Genomic DNA, 21,435 nt, shown 5'->3' with positions numbered 1-21,435 from the left:
TAATAAAAGACAAAATAAACTAAATATGAATAAAATGACAACATTTTGTGCAGGCTTGGGGAGTAACGGAATACATGGAATGGCAAAAAGTTGTTTGGATTGATTTTCATTTTGTTTCTGTCGCATTTTATGTTCGTTTTGCCGGAGATCAAAGAGATCAAAGCCAGGAGAGAAAGCTTACCACGTGTTGTGAGTCATCATTTTATTCATATTTACCGTAAATTCCGGACTATAGAGCGCACCTGATTATAAGCCGCACCCACCACATTTTAAGAGGAAAAACGATTTTGTACTTACACAAGCCGCACCTGTATATAAGCCGCTTGCGCCCACATTAAAACATGTAACACAATCACAAAAGTAACCCAAAGCTGACTTTAAGTCCCGCGATTGTAACTGAATATAAAATACACAGTCCAAAAACCACAGCCGGCAAAATGAACGGAAAATGATACCGGTACTTAAGGTTTGATGGAGACCTGCAGAGTCCGGGTACTGTTGAAAATAATCCAAGAAAAAAAAGTATATTTCCAAAGGTAAGGGTGGGAAAAATATACATCCACTATTGTCCGCCGCGACAACAGGTCTCACTCAGCTTTACCCCACTTCCCGTCAGCCCGCGTTTGCTCCGCCCCTCTTTTTTAATTTCGCAAAACATATCAGGATAAGTGTCTCAAATAATACATTACAAAAATATACAGGTGCAAATACATATTATACATCGGTTACACATATTTACAAAGAAAGACGGTACACCAAAAGAGTTTTCAAAACTTTAATTCTAATATTATAACTTTCATTCCAAACCGTGCCTGTGAAGGGTAGCAACACGCTACTAGCAACACGCTCGCAACACAGTCAACGAATCTGTTAAAGAAAATATACCGCACTTGTAATAATCACGGTAAACCGTCCTCATCTTCCTCCTTGTAACTGACGTCATCAAAGTCGTCTTCCCGAGTATGGGAAAGAGACTGTCATATAGACGTCGTCCCTCGCTCCCTAATTCAAAAACACGCTAGCAACACGCTCGCAAAGATAGATAGATAGATACCTGCTCTGTTTCCTTCTTTATCGGACTGCTCGTTTGCTTTTAGCTTGAAAGCTACGTCATGTGCCTTTCTTTTTGCAATTTGCATGATGAGGATATGTCTACGCTAATTTAATTTGTGCACAAGCTAAGAAGTTGCAGTCTTCCTCGGCGCATATATTCCACCGGTCTAAATCTTACCTTTTGTACTCGAGCGACGCTGGCGGCTGTTAGAAAAATTACATAGATTGGCCGCATCACTGAATAAGCCGCAGGGTTGAAGGTTTGGGAAAAAAGTAGAGGCTTATAGTCCGGAATTTACGGTAGTTTCTTTTGTCTTTTATTAGCATATTTGGTATTGGAGTCATCCAAAAGTAATTGAAAGTAATCCGGTTAAAGTACCGTATTTTCCGCACTATAAGGCGCACCTAAAAGCCTTTATTTTTTTCAAAAGCTGACCATGCGCCTTGTAATACAGTGCGCCTTATTTATTTTTTAAAATTGCAAAATTTTCCAACTAACTTGCAGCCGCCAACTAGATTTTCCCCCGAACGCCAAGTAGTCCGCGGTGTATGCTGGGATTTATTTACCGGCGTTTCATTGGCTAACCAATGTGTCAATCATCATTTGAATCGATCACTATTGGCTAAAGTTATTCAGAAGTCAAGGGGCGGATCCTTTTTATCATTTACAGGCTGGCATTTGCTTGAACGGCAAAACAAAGCCTGCAATTGGCCAAAAAAGATGAATGTGTATAGCACGTGGCTGACGGCATAGAGAAAGCATTTTTTTCTATTCTGTATTTGTAAATATTTTATTCTCCTGGATTTACTACCCTCACGGATATAAGAGGACATTGGCTGCACATTATTATGAACACAACGACTTCGGTGAGCTACTCCGGGTTTTATATTGTCCCTGTATCTTGCTTCAGACTGAACTCGATGTTTCTGTGATAAGCGGTGCAGATAACGGATGGAATGGAGTGTCTATTTTTAAATTCAACTCAATTCCAAGTGTTTATCGTCATATGCACAGTAAAGTTGCGAGCGAAAAAGAAAATAGAAACTAAGGAATGGTTGGCATTTCTTGAATCCCAAGACTTTAACCTTCCGAATGATGGAACGATGCATTTGAGTGACATCGTACGGACACCGCATCCGCACGTGTTTGAGACACGTATTTGCGTCTTTGCAAGCTTTGGGAATGTTAAGGGGGTAATAATTTGGACTGAACTATCTGACTGTTTTGTCCACGTTCCCATTGTAGCGCCTTATAATCCGGTGCGTCTTATGTATGTCAAAAATAGGACCAAAAACTATTTTTTTGGGGTGCGCCCTATAACCCGGTGCGCCTTATAGTGCGGAAAATACGGTACATATATTGTCCGCATCAATGAATAAGCCGCAGGGTTGAAGGTTTGGGAAAAAAGTAGAGGCTTATAGTCCGGAATTTACAGTAGTTTCTTTTGTCTTTTATGAGCATATTTGGTATTGGAGTCATCCAAAAGTAATCGAAAGTAATCAAGTTAAAGTAACCCTACCCAACCCTGGATATGAGAGAGATGTATTTCTGTATTATTTTGCGTGAGTATCGATACCAAAAGGCGCTCCGAATTTGCTCCAAATGTCATCTCACCCCACCAGGAAATTAATCACACTCTACTTGCCGTGTTTATTATTACAGCGAGACGCACGGGGAGTATTTTAAAAACAGCTAACGGGGAAGAAATTTCTCCCTCGGCTTGGATTTCCTCTGGGATACGTTTGAACTTTGCTATCTGTATCCTCCTTAACTGGCTAATCGAAATGCTTCATCTTTGCTATCCATCTGAAACTACAATCCTTCTAAAACATTATACAACTGCTAAAGTCACACATGCTTTGGAAAGAAGGAAAATATTGAAAATGGTGTATGTTTGGGGACTATTTTATCTAGTTTATATACATTTAACTTGTTTTTATTGGAATATATAAATATCTATATATATAATCAGGGTTGGGTAGGGTTACTGTAACTCAGGGGTGTCAAACTCATTTTAACTCGGGGGCCGCACGATAGAACAAACATTCTCTCGGGGGCCGGACGAGTAGATTCAAGAGAAAGAAAAAGGGATAAAAAAATAAGAGAAAGAGGGAGGGAAAAGGAGAGAGGACGGGACAAAGAAAGAAAAAGAGAGAGGGAGAGAGCGTGAGAAACAAAAGATAAAAAGTCGTGGAAGAGGGGGAAAAGAAAGGAAGAGGAAGAAAGAATCCAAAGAGAAATAGAAAGACAGAAGGAGAGAAAAGAGAAAAGAAAGCGCAAAGGGTAGGAAGAGAGAAAGAGAAAAGAGAGAAAAGGAAAAAAGGAAGTAAGAGCAAAAGAGGTTAAAAGACACAGAGAGAGAAAGAGACAAAGAGCAACAAAGGAAGAGAAAAAGAGAGACACAGAAAGTGAAAGAGACAGAGTGGGAGAAAAGGGGTGGAAAAGAGAAAAAAGAAAGAAAGAAAGAAGGAAATAAAGAAAGACATAGAGAAAGAAGGAAAGAAAGAATGATAGAAAGACAGAAACAAAAAAAGAAAGAAAGAAAGCAAGAAGGAAAGAAAGAACGACAGAAACAAAGAAAGACAGAGAGAAAGAAACAAAAAAGAAAAAAGAGAGAAAGAAAGAGAAAGAAAGAAAGAAAGAGAGAGAGAGAAAAGAGAGAGAGAGAAATAAATACAAGTACAGTGTCTTTGTGAGAGGCACCTGGCTTTGGCAACATCAAGTTGACATATTTCAACCTGCAGCTTGTTTTCCTCTTGCGCTTCTCTGAGTGTTGTCTCGCGGGCCGGATTCAATCCCTTAGCGGGCCTGATCTGGCCCGCGGGCCGCATGTTTGACACCTGTGCTGTAACTGGATCACTTTCAATTACTTTTGGATGACTCCAATACCAAATTTGCAAATAAAAGACAAAAGAAACTTAATATGAATAAAATGATGACGCACAACACATGGTAAGCTTTCTCTCCTGGCTTTGACCTCTGGCAAAACTTACATAAAATGCGACAGAAACAAAATGAAAAGAAATCCAAACAGCTTGCCAACATCATTTTTGCCGTTCCATGTGTTCCGTTACTCCCCGAGCCTGCACAAAAATGAGTCATTTTATTCATATTTAGTTTCTTTTGTTATTTAGTTTCTTTTATGAGCATATTTGGTATTGGAGTAATCCCAAAGTCATTGAAAGTAATCAAGTTAAAGTAACCCTACCCAACCCTGTAAAATGTATCTATATCCGTTTATTTTTATCCTTTAATATCCGTTTCCAGTTCTGTTTCCGTCTATTTTTGTCCTGTTTATTATGTTCTACAGTTTTCATTCCCGTCTAGTTTGTCTTTTATCGTTGATTTTCGATATCCTTTTTTATTATCAATCCTGTCTGTCCCGTCCTGTCCGGTATCGACCCCATATGTTCGATATCTGCTCGGGCAATTGGTATCGATCTGGTCGGCCTCTGGCTTCCTATCATTTCACGCCACACTACTGCCTAACGTGCATGACTCCCCATTTCCTGTAAAATAAAAGGCTTGTGTGAGAAACGTCACGCGTTTGGGTCCTGATCCTGTTCTGGTTCATGACAATCGATATACTTTGTTTTTTGCCCCTAAAATAAGACAATATATACTTAAATAAGTCAAAGTGCCATATTAAGCAGAATGTTTTACTCATTGCAAGCAATTCTAATGGCCTTTAAAGAAAAATTGTAAAAATGTTCATTTGATTCCAAGCTAAATTAAATATGGATAAGAATTAAGCTACATGTAAAACCAATCCTGAATTTGACAATTAATATTTCCAGGTTTTTGTCAAGAACCGGAAAAAGATCAAGACCCAAATGCGGTCAGTCCATACTGTCATGAACCAGAATAAGATCAGGACCCAAATGCGTGACGTTTCTCACCCAAGCTTTTATTTTACAGGAAATGGGAAGTCATGCACGTTAGTCAGCGGTCTGGCGTGGAGAGACACTAAGCCAGAGACCGACAAGATCGACACCAATTGCCCGAGTAAATATCGGACAAATTGGGTCGATACCGGACAGGACGGGACGGACAGGATTGATATTGAAGCAGGATATGAAAATTAAACAGGACAAACTAGACGGGAACGAAAACTGGAGAGAATAATAAACAGGACAAAAATAGACAGGAACGAAACTTGAAACCGATATTAAACAGGACAAAATAAAAGGGAACAATACCAGACAGGAGATACCAACAGGAAACAGGACCGAGTCAGAACCCACGTCTTGCGGGGCAAAGGTTCGTTGACGGACTGCCAAAAGAAGAGTGAGAGCACTAAGCTTAAATAGACGGAAAGCCAATCTTTCAACGAGCCGCAGCTGGCGCCACACGGGCGGGGCCAATTGGGCGCCATGGCAACCATGACAGTTTTAGTCTATAGGGGGCGAATACAAGTGTCGCAAAAAAGTATCGGTTCCAGCTTTTTTGTTTCCCTTCCTAATCTAGATGACGAACATCTCTGATTAAATGAAGATAACATGCGACGACAACATGTCAACCAAACACGTAGCAGAAAAAAAATAGCCTTATCTCAAGATTAGACCCGAATAGCTAAAACAATTAACTGGGCCGACACAAGCTGGAGAAAAACAAGAACTTTGTAATACTACACACGGCCGTGTAGAAATGTCATTGCGATGCGTCGGCACGAAGTGTTTCGGAATAAATGTGCGTCAGTGTTAAGGCCATTAATACGTTAATAGACCGCTAAAGTGACGCGGATAATCAAACTAAGTATGTTTACCCGGGAGATGAACTCGCGTAATTCATTGTTTTTTCGGATCGAAAGTCAGTGACGAGAGTTCCATCTTCCCAATAATATTCCAACACATAGATAGTTAGATAGCTCTTCATTTAGCGCACAGAAAAATAACATAATAAAGCAGGAAAGAGAGAAAAAGTAAAAGTAAACTAGATCGGTAGTTAGCCACCAACTAGCTAAATTGCGATCCATATAACTATTTAGCTAATTCGCATAAAAAAACATAATGAAGAAACTAGATGGGCAGCACGGCGGCGCAGTGGTTAGCGCTTGTGCGGCACAGTTCATGTCATAGGAACCTGTCGTGGGTTCAAATCCAGCTCCAGACATCCTGTGCGGAGTTTGTATGTTCTCCCCGTGCTTGCGTGGGTTTCCTCCGGGCACTCCGGTTTCCTCCCACGTTCCAAAAACATGCATTTCAGGTGAATTGGCCGGTCCAAATTGTCCCTAGGTGTGAATGAGCGAATGAGTTGTCTGTCCCCGTGTGCCCTGCGATTGGCTGGCAACCAGTTCAGGGTGTCCCCTGCCCACTGCCCGGAGATGGCTGGGATGGGCTCCAGCCCCCCCCGCGACCCTAATGAGGATAAGCGGTACGGCTGATGAGATGAGATGAGATGAGAAACTAGATGGAAAGAAAGATGAAAATAAAAAAGTAAGAAACTACAATAAATGTCCTGAAGAAATTAGATAGCTAGCGAGTAAGGTCAATTTTTAAAAGTGATGAAAAAACTAAATCGATAGATAGCAACCAACAAGCTAAATTGCAATCCACATAAAAACATAAAGAAAGTACAATAAACTACAATACAAGTCATAAATAAACTAGATACAGTAAATAGCTAGCTAAATTTAAAAAAGCGATGAAAAAAATAGATCGATAGATAACCACCAGCTAGCTAAATTGCGATCCATAAAACTATTTAGCTACCTCACATAAAAATATGATAAAGAAAATAGATGGAAAGATGCAAATAACGAAAGTAAGAAACTACAATAAATGTCGTGAAGACATTAGATAGCTAGCGAGTAAGCTAAATTTTAAAAAAGCGATGAAAAAACTAAATCGATAGATAGCAACCAACTAGCTAAATTGCAATCCACATTTACACAATTATTCAGCTAATAAGCATAAAAACATAACAAGGAAACTAGATACAAAGAAATATGCAAGTGAAGGAAGTAAGAAAGTACAATAAACTACAATACATGTTATATAGAAACTAGGTACAGTAAATAGCTAGCTAAATTTAAAAAAAGGGATGAAAAAACTAGATCGATAGATAACCACCAGCTAGCTAAATTGCGATCCATAAAACTATTTAGCTACCTCACATAAAAACATGATAAAGAAAATAGATAGAAAAATGCAAATAACGAAAGTAAGAAACTACAATAAATGTCATGAAGAAGTTAGATAAATAGCTAGCAAGTTAGCTAAATTTAAGAAAAGTGATGAAAAAACTTGATCGATAGATAACCACCAATTCGCTAAATTGCAATCCACATAACTATTTAGCTAGCTCACATAAAAAACATAATAAAGATAGTAGATAGAAAGAAAGATGCCAATTAAGAAAGTAAGAAACTACAATACATGTCATAAAGAAACTGGATACAGTAAATAGCTAGCAAGCTAGCTAAATTGAAAAAAGGTGATGAAAAAAATCTATATCAATAGATAGCCACCAACTAGCTAAATTGCGGTCCACATAACTAGTTGGCTCAAATGAAAAAAAAATATAATAAAGAAAATAGATCGAAAGAAAGATGCAAATAAATAAAATGAATAGCTAGCGAGTTTGCTAAATTTAAGAAAAGTGATGAAAAAACTAGATCGATAGATAACTACCAGCTAGCTAAATTGCAATCCATACAAATATTTAGCTAGCTCACATAAAAACATGATAAAGAAAATAGATAGAAAGATGCAAATAACGAAAGTAAGAAACTACAATAAATGTCACGAAGAAATTAGATAAATAGCTAGCGAGTTAGCTAAATTTAAGAAAAGTGATGAAAAATCTAGATCGATAGATAGCCACCAACTAGCTAAATTGCGGTCCATATAACTAGCTAGCTCACATAGAAAACATAATGAAGAAACTACATAGAGACAAAGATGCTAAAAAAGAAAGTCAAAAACTACAATACATGTTATAAAGAATGTAGATACAGTGGATAGCTAGCGAGCTAGCTAAATTTTAAAAGTGATGAAAAAACTCGATTGATAGATAGCCACCAACTAGCTAAATTGCGATTTATATAACTATTTGAATAGCTCACATAAAAACATAATTAAAAAATAGATAGAAAGAAAGATCGATAGATAGCCACCAACTCGCTAAATTGCGATCGATATAACTATTTAGCTGACTCGCATAAAAAAACGTAATGAAGAAACTAGATAGAAAGATGCAAAAAAAGAAAGTGAAAAACTATAATACATGTCATAACGAATCTAGATGCAGTAGATAGCTAGCGAGCTAGCTACATTTTTAAAAAGTGATGAAAAAAATCTAGATCAATAGATAGCCACCAACTAGCTAAATTGCGGTCCATATAACTAGCTAGCTGACATAAGAAAAACATATGTAACTATTTAGGTAGCTCGCATAAAAAGATAATAAAGAAATTAGATATAAAGAAATATGCAAATACAGAAAGTAAGAAACTACAATAAATATCATGAAGAAATTAAATAAATAGCTAGCGAATTAGCTAAATTTAAAAAAGTGATGAAAAAAACTAAGATAGCCAACTAGCTAAATTGCGATCCATATAACTATTTAGCTAGCTCACATTAAAAAAAAAACACAATTGAGAAACTAGATGGAAAGAAAGATGCAAATAAAGAAATTAAAAAACTACAATATATGTCATGAAGAAATTAGATAAATAGCTAGTGAGCTAGCTAAATAAAAAAATAAGTGATGAAAAAACTAAACTGATAGATAGCCAACTAGCTGAATTGAAATCCATATAACTATTTAGGTAGCTCCCATAAAAAACATAATAAAAATAATAGATGGAAAGAAAGATGCAAATAAAGAAAGAAACTACAATGAATGTCATGAAGAAATTAGATCAATTTAGCTAACTCGCTAGCTATTTAAGAAAAGTGATGAAAAACTAGATCGATAGATAGCCACCAACTAGCTAAATTGCAATCCATAAACTATTTAGCTAGCTCACATAAATTAAAGATGCAAATAAAGAAAGTAAGAACGACAATAAATGTCATGAATAAACTAGATGAATAGCTAGCGAGCTAGCAAATGTGCATATCGCTATTTAGCTACCTTACATAACATCATGGTAGGTAGTTTGGTAGATAGGTAGGTAGGCAGGTAGGTAGGTAGTTCACTGGTAGGTAGGTAGTTCAGTAGGAATGTAGGTAGTTTGGTTGGTATGTAGTTCAGAAGGTAGGTAGCTTGGTAGGTAGGTAGTTCAGTAGGTATGTAGGTGGTTTGGTTGGTATGTAGTTCAGAAAGTAGGTAGCTTGGTAGGTAGGTAGTTCACTAGTTGGTAGGTAGTTCAGTAGGTAGGTAGTTCACTGGTAAGTAGGTAGTTCAGTAGGTATGTAGGTAGTTTGGTTGGTATGCAGTTCAGAAGGTAGGTAGCTTGGTAGGTAGGTAGTTCAGTAGGTATGTAGGTAGTTTGGTTGGTATGTAGTTCAGAAGGTAGGTAGCTTGGTAGGTAGGTAGTTCACTGGTAGGTAGGTAGTTAAGTAGGTATGTAGGATGTTCGGTTGGTATGTAGTTCAGAAGGTAGGTAGCTTGCTAGGTAGGTAGTTCACTGGTAGGTAGGTAGTTCAGTAGGTATGTAGGTAGTTTGGTTGGTATGTAGTTCAGAAGGTAGGTAGCTTGGTAGGTAGGTAGTTCACTGGTAGGTAGGTAGTTAAGTAGGTATGTAGGATGTTCGGTTGGTATGTAGTTCAGAAGGTAGGTAGCTTGCTAGGTAGGTAGTTCACTGGTAGGTAGGTAGTTCAGTAGGTATGTAGGTAGTTTGGTTGGTATGTAGTTCAGAAGGTAGGTAGCTTGGTAGGTAGGTAGTTCAGTATGTATGTAGGTAGTTTGGTTGGTATGTAGTTCAGAAGGTAGGTAGCTTGCTAGGTAGGTAGTTCACTGGTAGGTAGGTAGTTCAGTAGGTATGTAGGTAGTTTGGTTGGTATGTAGTTCAGAAGGTAGGTAGCTTGGTAGGTAGGTAGTTCACTGGTAGGTAGGTAGTTAAGTAGGTATGTAGGATGTTCGGTTGGTATGTAGTTCAGAAGGTAGGTAGCTTGGTAGGTAGGTAGTTCACTGGTAGGTAGGTAGTTCAGTAGGTATGTAGGTAGTTTGGTTGGTATGTAGTTCAGAAGGTAGGTAGCTTGGTAGGTAGGTAGTTTAGTAGGTATGTAGGTAGTTTGGTTGGTATGTAGTTCAGAAGGTAGGTAGCTTGGTAGGTAGGAAGTTCACTGGTAGGTAGTTCAGTATGTATGTAGGTAGGCAGGTAGGTAGTTCACTGGTAGGTCGGTAGTTCAGTGTTAAGGTAAGTCATTTTGGTATGTGGGTAGTTCAGCGGTTGTGTAGGTAGGCAGCATCAGACATAAATGCCAATTTATTGGAACTCACAGAAAATGTTAATGTTTTGGTCATGTCTAAGAAAACAGATATACATTAGTGTCATTTAAATGATAGGTAAGTCAATTTGTCCCTTCAAGAAGAAGTTGAGGGAGATTAAATCTACGTGTGAACTGATTGAGGCGTCATTCTCAAGATAACTGAGGGGGCCAACAAGGACTCGACATCAAGATTTGGATTATCCTGACATCTAGCGGTTTATAAAGAAATTGCAATGACCTTTTAAAGCCGAGAACTACTTTTTTTAGTGACTGATAACGGGTGCCAGTTTGAGATGCATTTCTAAAATAGTAACAAATGTTATTATTATGAAGTTGTTACTATGTCATTGCTAATTAGAAGGTATCAACCGCTTCAACACGGAAAGAACAAATGAAAGACAGAAAAAGGAAGAGAAGAAAGGAAGGAAAGACGGAAGAGGAAAAGGGAGACCAGAGAGAGGAAGAAAGAAAAGGAAGAAAAAATAAGTCATTTAATATCAAACAAAACATACAAAGATTGAATGAAATATGAGACAAAAAGTAAAAGGGAAAAGAATAAGGGAAAGTAAAAGAAATAATGTTAAACAGTTAGAAAAAAAGAAATAAAGAAAGTTAGAAAGAAAAAAGAAAAAGAAGGAAACGACATAAATATACATAAAGCAAAGATAGATAGAATAAAAAGAAAGAAAGAAAGAAAGAAAGAAACTAAGACAAAACATAAATATACACAAAGCAAAGAAAGATTGAAAGAGAGGATAAAAAGAAAGAAAGAAAAAACATAAATATACATAAAGCAAAGAATGAGAAAATTATAACGAAAGAAAGAAAGAGAGTTTTAACAAAAGAAAGAAAGAAAGAAAGAAATAAGTAATTTGATAACTAATAAAATATAAAAAGATAGAATGAAAAATGAAACAAAAAGTAACGGGGGAAAGAAAACGGGAAAGTAAAAGAAAGAAAGAAAGAAAGTTAAAAAGACAGAGAAAAGAAAGTTAGAAAGAAAGAAAGTTAAAGATATAGAAAAAAAGAAAGTTTGAAATAAAGAAAGAAAGTAAGAAATAATTAAAGAGAGAAAGTTAGAAATAAAGAGAGAAAGTTAGACAAAAAGAAAGAAAGTTATAACAAAAGAAAGGAAGAAAGAAAGAACATAAATATACATAAAAAAGAAAGATAGAAAGAGAGAATAAAAAGAAAAAAGAAAGAAAGAAAAAAGAAGTAATTTAATAACAAATAAAATAAAAAGATAGAATGAAAAATAAAACAAAAAGTCAAAGGGGAAAGAAAAGGGGAAAGTAGAAAGAAAGAAAGTTAAAAAGTTCGAAAAAAGGTTAGAAAGAAAGAACAGAAAGAAAGAAGGAAACAACATAAATATACATAAAGCAAAGAAAGATAGGACGAGAGAAAAAAAGAAAGAAAGAAAGAAAGAACTAAAGAAAGAAAAGAAAGAAAGCACGAAATAAAAGAAAGAAATGTAAATGGTAATCGTCCGCATTTATAAAGAGCTTTTCAAGTCACTGAAGACCTCCCAAAGCACTTTACAATGTGCTTCACACCTACCCATTCACACACACACACACTCACATACTCACTGATAGCCAGAAGCGGCAATGCAAGCCACGCAAGAAAATAATAAAAACAGATTAATATAAGCTATATTATCAATATAAGAGCTTGATATAACTAGGGTCGACCTTTTTGATAAATTGTAATAAAAAATGTACTACGAAGGTTTAATTTTTATTTTATTTTAGTTTTTGGGGGGAGTGGGGGTCGAGAACAGTGTTCCCTCTAAGCTGTGCGCATGCGCAATTGCGCACAAGAAAATCTAGCCAGCGCACAAAAATCAGGGCTCAAATTTACTCATTAAGAAGCGACTTAAGTCAAAGTTACAGTGCATGAAGGTCAAAATACACGGTTTCCCCTGACGTTGTGTCCTAAATGCGGTATTTTGAAGTCGAGTTGAAGTGGAACGAAGTTGAGTAAAGTTAGTAGAGAACCGGCTTCTTCGGCTCGGCTCACTAAAAGGAACCGGCTCTTTCGGGTTCTAAACGGCTCATCGGGTTGTTTTTGCTTCTTTAATCCCAACATGACCAAATATTATGTAAAATTATGCACAAAATGACTTAAAGGAAGGGGGGATAGAACAAAAAAGAAAAAATACCAAAATGAAAAAGTAGTGAAAAGCTGAGAAAAAAGGGAAAAAAAGGAAAAATTTAGAAAAAAGACAGAAAAAAGAAAAGAAAGAAATGTAGGAAAAAAGTAAATAGAGAACAAAAAGTAACAGCTCGAAAAAATAAACACAGTGAGATTTTTTTTAAAGGATATTTTTAAAAAAAGAAAAAGGTTTGTGTTGCATTCAAATAATTTCCAATTATATCAAGTAAATCTTGTTGCCAACATTGTACTTCCACTAAAAAATGTGATTAAGTACAGTTCTGTCTCGTACAACCGACTAAATAAGCCCCCCAAAATGTATTATGCGACAAAAGATACCAAGAAAAAAAAAGAAATGGAAATCTTGTGAAAGAATTGTAAAAACAAATGACGTTTGTAGGCCGTACAACCTTTGCAATAATACATGAGTCAATTCATTCAAAAGTGAAAAAAATGGTTGCATTGCCGGAAACTCCGCAAAATGTAACTTGATGTCAAGTTTTGGACATGTTTGCTAATGACTTAGTTGCCACACTTGGGATTGCTGTTGCTCACTGTTGTTTCAAGCGTTGCTCACAGACTTTGCGTGAACGCTCAGACCCGTAAGGAAAATGACAGGGAACATTGGTCGAAAGTGTCTTTACCTCTGCTCATATATACAGTCTTTACTAAATCCTCCCTGAAAATATAAATATCTATATCAGTCCATTGCTGCCCTATAACTACAAAGCATTCCATTTTTCAAGACGCAAATTGATACACGCTATTAATTGCAGCAATGGCTTTCCATCAGACCGCTTATAATTAAGGACGAAATGTCAATGTCATAAAAAGATTTTATTTTGCAGAACTCATTAAATCACATCATCGTCACGCCTGCTCAGGTAGCACCGCAATTCAAAATCAATGGTCCGAATCATAAAATTGTCCAAGAAACTTTATGTTCACTGCTAATAATCAACTCTCCGTATGACTAAATAACAAGCAGCGACGATAAAGCAGTCCGCTGGGCGCTTTATTTTTATGGGGCTCATAAATATCATGACTACAGATTCCGGAGAGACCACACGGGGGTGCTATTGGCACGGGATTCTACTGGACAGGCTTTCGTTGGAGCAGGGGCGTCAAACTCATTTGAACTGGGGGGCCACGCGATAGAACAAACATTCTGTCGGGGGCCGGACTTGTAGATTAAAGAGAAAGAAAAAGAGTAGATAAAGAAATAAGAGAAAGAGGGAGGGAAAGGACAGAGGGCGGGACAAAGAAAGAAAAAAGGGAGAGAGCGTGAGAAACAAAAGAGATAAAAAGAGAAGCAGTGAGAGAGGGGGGAAAGAAAGACATCCAAATAGAAAGACAGAAGAAGAGAAAAGAAATCGCAAAGGGTAGGAAGAGAGAAAGAGAAAAGGAAAAAAGGAAGTTAGAGCAAAAGAAGTTAAAAAGACAGACACAGAGTGCAAGAGAGAGAGAGAGAGAAAAGGGGTGAGAGAGAGAGAGAGAAAGAGAGAGAGAGAGAAAAATAAATAAATAAATAAATAAATAAATACATACAAGTCCAGTGTCAGGCAGCACGGCGGCGCAGTGGTTAGCGCTTGTGCAGCACAGTCCATGTCATGGGAACCTGTCGTGGGTTCAAATCCAGCTCCAGACTTCCTGTGCGGAGTTTGTATGTTCTCCCCGTGCTTGCGTGGGTTTCCTCCGGGCACTCCGGTCTCCTCCCACGTTCCAAAAACATGCATTTCAGGTGAATTGGCCGGTCCAAATTGTCCATAGGTGTGAATGAGCGAATGAGTTGTCTGTCCCTGTGTGCCCTGCGATTGGCTGGCAACCAGTTCAGGGTGTCCCCTGCCCACAGCCCGGAGATGGCTGGGATGGGCTCCAGCCCCCCCCCCGCGACGCTAATGAGGATAAGCGGTACGGCAAATGAGATGAGATGAGAAGTCCAGTGTCTTTGTTCGAGGCACCTGGCTTTGGCAACATCAAGATGACATTTTTCAACCTGCAGCTTGTTTTTCTCTTGCGCTTCTCTAAGTGTTGTCTCGCGGGCCGGATTCAATCCCTTAGCGGGCCTGATTTGGCCCGCGGGCCGCCTGTATGACACCTGCGCATTGGAGAATGGAGAAAGAACCAAGAGCAGAAACCGCCTTGGGTTCAAAAATTGCAGACCTATCACACTTTCTAGTCCAGTATAGCAAAAAGTAATACATTGAGACATTTTTTATGGACTTGGCCCAGCAACTGTCAATCTGAATGAAATCAGAGTTCATACACAAAGAAAATGTAGAAAAGCACTACTAAGCAATGGCCATTGAAGGATTTTATACATTTGACTATAAAGGATTTTGTACGATCAAATACAAATTACATTTAAATGCAAAAGATATTCACTGGCTGAGCTGTGGGGCGAGGTCAATGCAACCTAGTGAAGAATGACGTTTAAAGGAACAGCGGGGAACTGGGACAAAGGGCTGATAAGATAATCAGCACTTCTCGATGGCCCTGGTGACGTAGAAACGCTCGGGGATGTTTTGACCATTTCAGACATCGAGGCGAGGGGGCTTTCCTGGCACACCCATGGTAGGAGCCGGCACACCCGCTTGCAGAAAAAGACGTGGGCCGGGAGAAGAAAAGGCAGAAGATAGAGAGAGGAGGCTTGACGGGGACTCAAGCGACACAATTCGGCTATTTCGATGGAGTTCACTTAGTTAAATTGTTTAAGAAATTCAATCTGCCCCCGTGTGGAAATGCCGGTCTCTTGTCCATAGCGTGCAATGTTAGGGTGAATGCAGCTTGTGTTTGGTTAATGGAGTCAGATAACTAATTGGAACAATTTGGTAAACGGGACATTTTAATATTAAATTCCTAACACCGTCCACTAATGTTCAAGATTCCTCAAGTTTTGCAACAAAGGGTGGTCCTAAGCAGTGTCTGAAACTCGTGAGAAAAAGTTAGCGGATTCCCGGGCAGACAACTCTGAAAGGTGGCCTGCCCAGCCATAAAGTTGCCTGTCCCATTTTTCATCGCAAAAAAAATATCATTGTTACGAAGTATCAAGGATTGATATCCAGAATATATAACAGAACAACACTTTAAAATTAAGTTTATTATAAATCTACTTATAACATTCATTGCGTGTATACGACATCGCTGTTTTCCATCTGCCATCAGTATGTACCTGTTTTGACTCATCTTCATTGAAAGGAGACATTGTTTGGAGAAGTTGTTCCGATAAGCTTTGTTGGTGTGAGTTTTTTAGACATGGCGGCGCCTTTCGGCGAGGAGGTGGTGAAGCTGGCACCTGACCCGCCCCATGGGAGGGGCCTTCGTGACGCACCGGTCAGACGAGGTGGCGACTAGGTGGGGGCCACGTGGGGAGTTCCTGGCCCGCCCATGGGGGAGGAGCCAAAGCCCCAACGTGTGAAAAGAACTTCAGAGACGGAAGACAGAAGATCAGATCGGAGAACGAGAGGTACAATCGAAAAAGGAGGCTCGAGGAAGCCTCGAGCGACAATAATTCGGCTAATTTGATGCAATTCACTTAGTTAAATTCTTTGAGAAAATGAATTTGCCCCCGTGTGGAAATGCCGGTCTCTTGTCAATATTTTCCCTAAATTAAGAAACAAGCATGCATTGTTAGGAGAATAAAGTTTGAGTTTGGTTAATGGAGTCAGATAACTAATTCAAACAATTTGGTAAACGCTACATTTGTAATATAGTTGTTTTCCCTAACAATTGTCATCAATTTTGTTCGCTTCTTTTGAATCTTTCTTCGGGGGCCGAGGTTTTGGCTTGATTCCTCACACCACTTATTCATTTTCGTGTGTTGTCTGTGCGTCTACTTTGGAAAATGATATGCAAATGCTCGACCTTATAACGCTCGGGAAAGTCCGGAAGCACGAAGTTAGTTAATGCAGGCTTCTGATTGGCTGCCGAGTATGCAAATTGCCGAAAGAAGCAAAAATTCCTAACCGAACGAAGATTTCGAAATCGGAATAAAGCAAACGTTTGATTTGAATAAATAAATAAATAAATACGAAATATTTTTTTTTTTCTTTCTTGAAAAAGTTGTCGGCCACCCGGGCGGAGACGTATTCTAAATTGTATGCCCGATTTAAAATATGCAGACCCCAGGCATCCGGGCAGACGTTATTTCAGACACTGTCCTAAGAGACAAAGAACTAAAGTGCATGAATATGGAGTGACGTGAGTGCACGCCATTCTTAACCGGGATCGAATTGTTTGTGAGTGCACAAAGCCAAAAACAGAAAAACTGAAATAACGGCATCTATTATGAATAACGCTGCAGCTTGCTTTTGTTCGGGGTTTTTTTTCCTTTTCAGGACAATGCTTGCAACCAGATTTAAAAGGTAAGTTAGATGTTGCCTCAAAGAGCAACAAAGCAAAGCTTTTATTGTGAGTTATACTCACTGATATAAAACACAAACATTTCAGTTTTGAGTCTACGGGGCTATAAAAAGAAGTGACTTTTGACTCACCATGGCTGAAATTGGCTTTGGAATCCAGTAGTTGCCAGATTCTGTTGGGAAGCACGCCGTGATCCCAGAGTTTCTTTTTTTCATTGATTTTTCTTTGGAATAAAAAAATAAATAAAATAATGAATCAATTCTATCAATATATCTACTTATGTATCTACTTACATAGAGAGAGATACAGAGATAAATAGATAGATAGGTGTCTAGATGGATAGATGTCTAGATACATGTCTAGATAGATAGATAGATGTCTAGATAGATATAGATGTCTAGATAGATGTCTAGCTAGATGTCTAGATAGATGTCTAGATAGATGTCTAAATGTCTAGATAGATGGATAGATAGATGTTTAGATAGATGGATGTTCAGATAGATAGATGTCTAGATAGATAGATAGATAGATAGCTGTCTAGATAGACGGATACAGATATAGATGTCTAGATAGATAGATATCTAGATGGCTAGATGTCTAGATAGATGAATATATATAGATGTATAGTTGTCTAGATGTCTAGATAGATGTCTAGATAGATTGATGTCTAGATAGATAATGTCTAAATGTGTAGATAGATGTCTAGATAGATAGATGTCAAGATAGATGTCTGGATAGATGTCTAGTAGATATAGATGTCTAGTTGTCTAGATGTCTAGATAGATGTCTAGATAGATAGATGGCGAGATGTCTAGATGTGTAGATATATGTCTAGATCACAGGTGTCGAACAGGCGGCCCGCGGGCCAGATCCGGCCCGCTAAGGGACTGAATCCGGCCCGCGAGACAACGCTCAGAGAAGCGCAAGAGAAAAACAAGCTGCAGGTTAAAATATGTCCACTTGATGTTGCCAAGGCCAGGTGCCTCGAACAAAGACATTGTACTTGTATTTCTCTCTCTCTCTCTCGCTCTCTCTCTCTCTCTCTCGGTGTCTTTTTAACTTCTTTTGCTCCAACTTCCTTATTTCCTTTTCTCTCTTTTCTCTTTCTCTCTTCCTACCCTTTGCACTTTCTTTTCTCTTTTCTCTCCATCTGTCTTTCTATTTCTCTTTGGGTTTCTTTCTTCCTCTCCCATTCTTTCTCCCCTCTGCCACGACTTTTTTTTATCTCTTTTGTTTCTCACGCTCTCTCCCTCTCTCTTTTTCTTTCTTTGTCCCGCCCTCTCTCCTTTTTCCTCCCTCTTTCTCTTATTTCTTTATCTCTCTTTTTCTTTCTCTTTAAGCTACTAGTCCGGCCCCCGACAGAATGTTTGTACTATCATGTGGCCCCCGAGTTAAAATGAGTTTGACACCCCTGGTCTAGATAGATAGATGTCTAGATAGATAGATGGATAGATGTCTAGGTAGATAGATGTCTAGATAGAGATGTCTCGATAGATAATCTATCTATCCATAGATTATCTATCCAGCCATCCATATACTAAATCCATGCCCCCCTCATGGAAGGTATCTAAAGTGAAGAACACACTCACATTCACCGAAAATTCCCTCCTATTCGCTCTTCCCAACCTGACACTGAACATTAAGCCCACAGCACAACAAAGGTTGAGTTGCTGTGCCATGCAACCCTTCATCAGCAGAGAGGCCGGACAGCATACACTGGTTTACCCCCTCTGCATCATATACGTCGATATTATCATCCTTAACTATCATTGGCCATTCACATCTATCTTACACACACTTTCGCACCCATTACCCCATCCAACCATATTTGGGCCTTCCTCTCACTTTATTCCCCACCACTTCTGCAATTGTTTCCATGTGTCCAAACTATCTCAGGACATGCAGCGAACGAAAGTGAAACTGAGCAAAATGGCACTGAAAAGAAAATCAAATTCTGCAGATTACAAGCTGCAAATGGTGAAACATTTGGCCACAAAGCAGAAAGTTTGTAAAGCTTGTAAGCAATTGCAAAGAAGCGAAAAAGAGGGGGGAACCCGCGCGTCTTTTACCCCAACACCGAGGAAAATGTCTTTGGATTTCGTGATTTGGTGTTCAACATTTTCTTTATCTACATAATAACTTGAGTAAAACTAAGTGCATTCTGTGTGGATCCACCACGGAAGAAAACAAAAAAACACGAAAAAGAGCAGCGAGAGAGAAGACTGGCCTGACTTAGCGATTTCTTCCCAATTTTGTGGGGTTGGCAACCCAAAATGTTAGGCTAAAACATGTTGGCGCTGCAAAATATCAAAGCTTTATTTAAGCCGTATAACTAAGGCAAAACATATATATATATATATATATATATATATATATATATATATATGTATATCGTATAGATCTCTTTTCATTGGAAAATGTAAAATATTTTGTGTCATGTTTGTCTTCCTTCAAAAAAACCCATATAATTTTCCATTATCAAACCTTTTCCCAAACGCACCATGGAGCCAGGAGGGAGCGCCAAAAACACACATACTCCAGAGCCACTTGTTGCTGACCACCAGGTTAGAATTTAAATAGTTTTTATTGTCATTGATAGCAACAAAAATTGTTTACAAGGAGATTAGATGAACAAGAAAGAGAATTTTAACCTTTACAGTCATTTGAAAAAGATATTTTTTGTTTGTTCTTTATGAAAATTATCTAATGATCATTTATTAACTGAACAGTGTGTCTTATTTAACAACTCCATGGCGTTGTATTGTGTCTTGTAAATGAATGCATAATAGCTCAAGGAAGAAAACAAACAATAGAAGCTCCAAGTGACCAAACCACACTATTTCTCCTCTTTTTTTGCCTATATTTTCACAAGGTTATTGGTTTTCAGCTACCTGTAGCAACAATTTGTCCGACACTTATGTCAGCGAGTCTTATGAAAAAATGAATGCAAATTTCTCGACCTGTGAGTATTTTTTTACTGATTATTTAATGCAACAGTGTTTTCTAGAAGGGTCTAATTAATACACACTGTCCCTTTAAAGAGCTGTTTAAATTTTAATTATTTTTTTTAAAATATGTCTATAGTAAATATATCTTTGCTTTCATGCAAGAAAAACATATTTGAGGAAATAAATAGTTCTGTTTATTCTCCTAAAAAACGACTTTTGGGGAAAACGTCTCTATGATGGGAAATTTATATAGACGATGCCACATCAAATATGGCGGACGAGCTGTTGTGTAAATACAAAATCTGTACAGTATATATATACTTCTATGCTTTTACTTCACCCCTTAACCCCTTTTTCATTTAACTTCGCATTTAAAGATGACCGTGTTTGTAATGTTAAGTAATATTAAATCCTTGTGTTTTTTTAATTTAAGTTTATTTTATTAAACTAGAAGCTAACGGCAAGCTAACTGTCAAACAATCCTGGCTTGTTTACCTGCGGCTGACAGATGAAGGTAAATGACGAAAACTTTGCTTCCTTTTCTTCTTTCTTCGAGTTAAAAGACGTCTTTTAGTATCACGCGAAACAAAAAAATTCTCTGAAAATAAGTCCAATTAAGGGATTGACATCGTACACACTCGTCTCGGCTCATGTTCCCAGTAAATCATTCTCAACCACTTAATTAGTCGACGATTTATGAAGCCAAATTTTACTCTCGGGAATTTAAAGACGAAATTGTCAAATTCGAGTTAAATCTGGTCTGATTTTAGATTATATTTACTTAAAAAAAGACGTCTAAAATTGAAAATTTACCAAATTTAATGCGAAAATCTTTATGTAAGTAGTCCAAAATAATTACCCACCTAAAATCTAAAAGAACCATACACAGGGTAGGATATCGGGATTATACTAATATTTTATTCATGCAGTCCAAATGATTAAAATTGGATGATTTCATAAAAAAATTCACTTCACAACTGTTATTTAAGGTCAACAAAAACATAGTGCCAGAAAACATATAAAAATGATTCACTCGGAAAGAGGGAAATTATAACTTGAGGGGCTATAGTCAATTCGAAATCCCAAAGGTGAGAACCACCAGGAAAAGTATGTGTGTGTCTGTGTGTGGGGTCAAATTTAGGAATAATTTACAAGATGAGATCAAACAATGTCCAACTATCCATGTGTTCAAATTTAAATACAAAAAAGCATTACAGGCGAAATACAGGGATGAAGAAAATGGGATATGAGGGAGATTGGAAATACTGCGTTTAAAACTATGCTTAACTTGTTATCTCATCTCATTAGCTACACCACTTATCCTCAGTAGGGTCGCGGGGGTGCTGGAGCCCATCCCAGCAACCATCGGGCAGTGGGCAGGGGACACCCCGAACTGGTTGCCAGCCAATCGCAGGGCACACGGGGACAGACAACTCACTCGCTCATTCACACCTAAGGACAATTTAGACTGGCCAATTCACCTGAAATGCATTTTCTTGGAATGTGGGAGGAAACCGGAGCGCCCGGAGAAAAA

General features: G+C 38.0%; 1 protein-coding gene across 2 annotated transcripts in view; it reads right to left on the bottom strand.

Annotated features, from left to right (window-relative positions):
* The window catches only part of grin3a (glutamate receptor, ionotropic, N-methyl-D-aspartate 3A), a 168,062-nt gene extending 147,510 nt beyond the window's left edge, over positions 1–20,552 (bottom strand). The window contains exon 1 of one of the 2 annotated variants that reach the window (XM_088355415.1): positions 20,397–20,552. The gene's annotated coding sequence lies outside the window, so the exon portion shown is untranslated. The remainder of the gene's footprint in view (positions 1–20,396) is intronic. The other variant, XM_088355416.1, reaches the window with a different exon arrangement.
* Between the last annotated feature and the right edge of the window lie 883 nt (positions 20,553–21,435).

This window comes from Urocampus carinirostris, chromosome 16 (genome assembly GCF_059441175.1).
Source record: "Urocampus carinirostris isolate Australia breed hairy pipefish chromosome 16, RoL_Ucar_1.0, whole genome shotgun sequence".
NCBI lineage: Eukaryota > Metazoa > Chordata > Actinopteri > Syngnathiformes > Syngnathidae > Urocampus > Urocampus carinirostris.
Note: the sequence above shows the minus strand (reverse complement) of the source record. Positions and strands in the feature narration are given on the sequence as shown.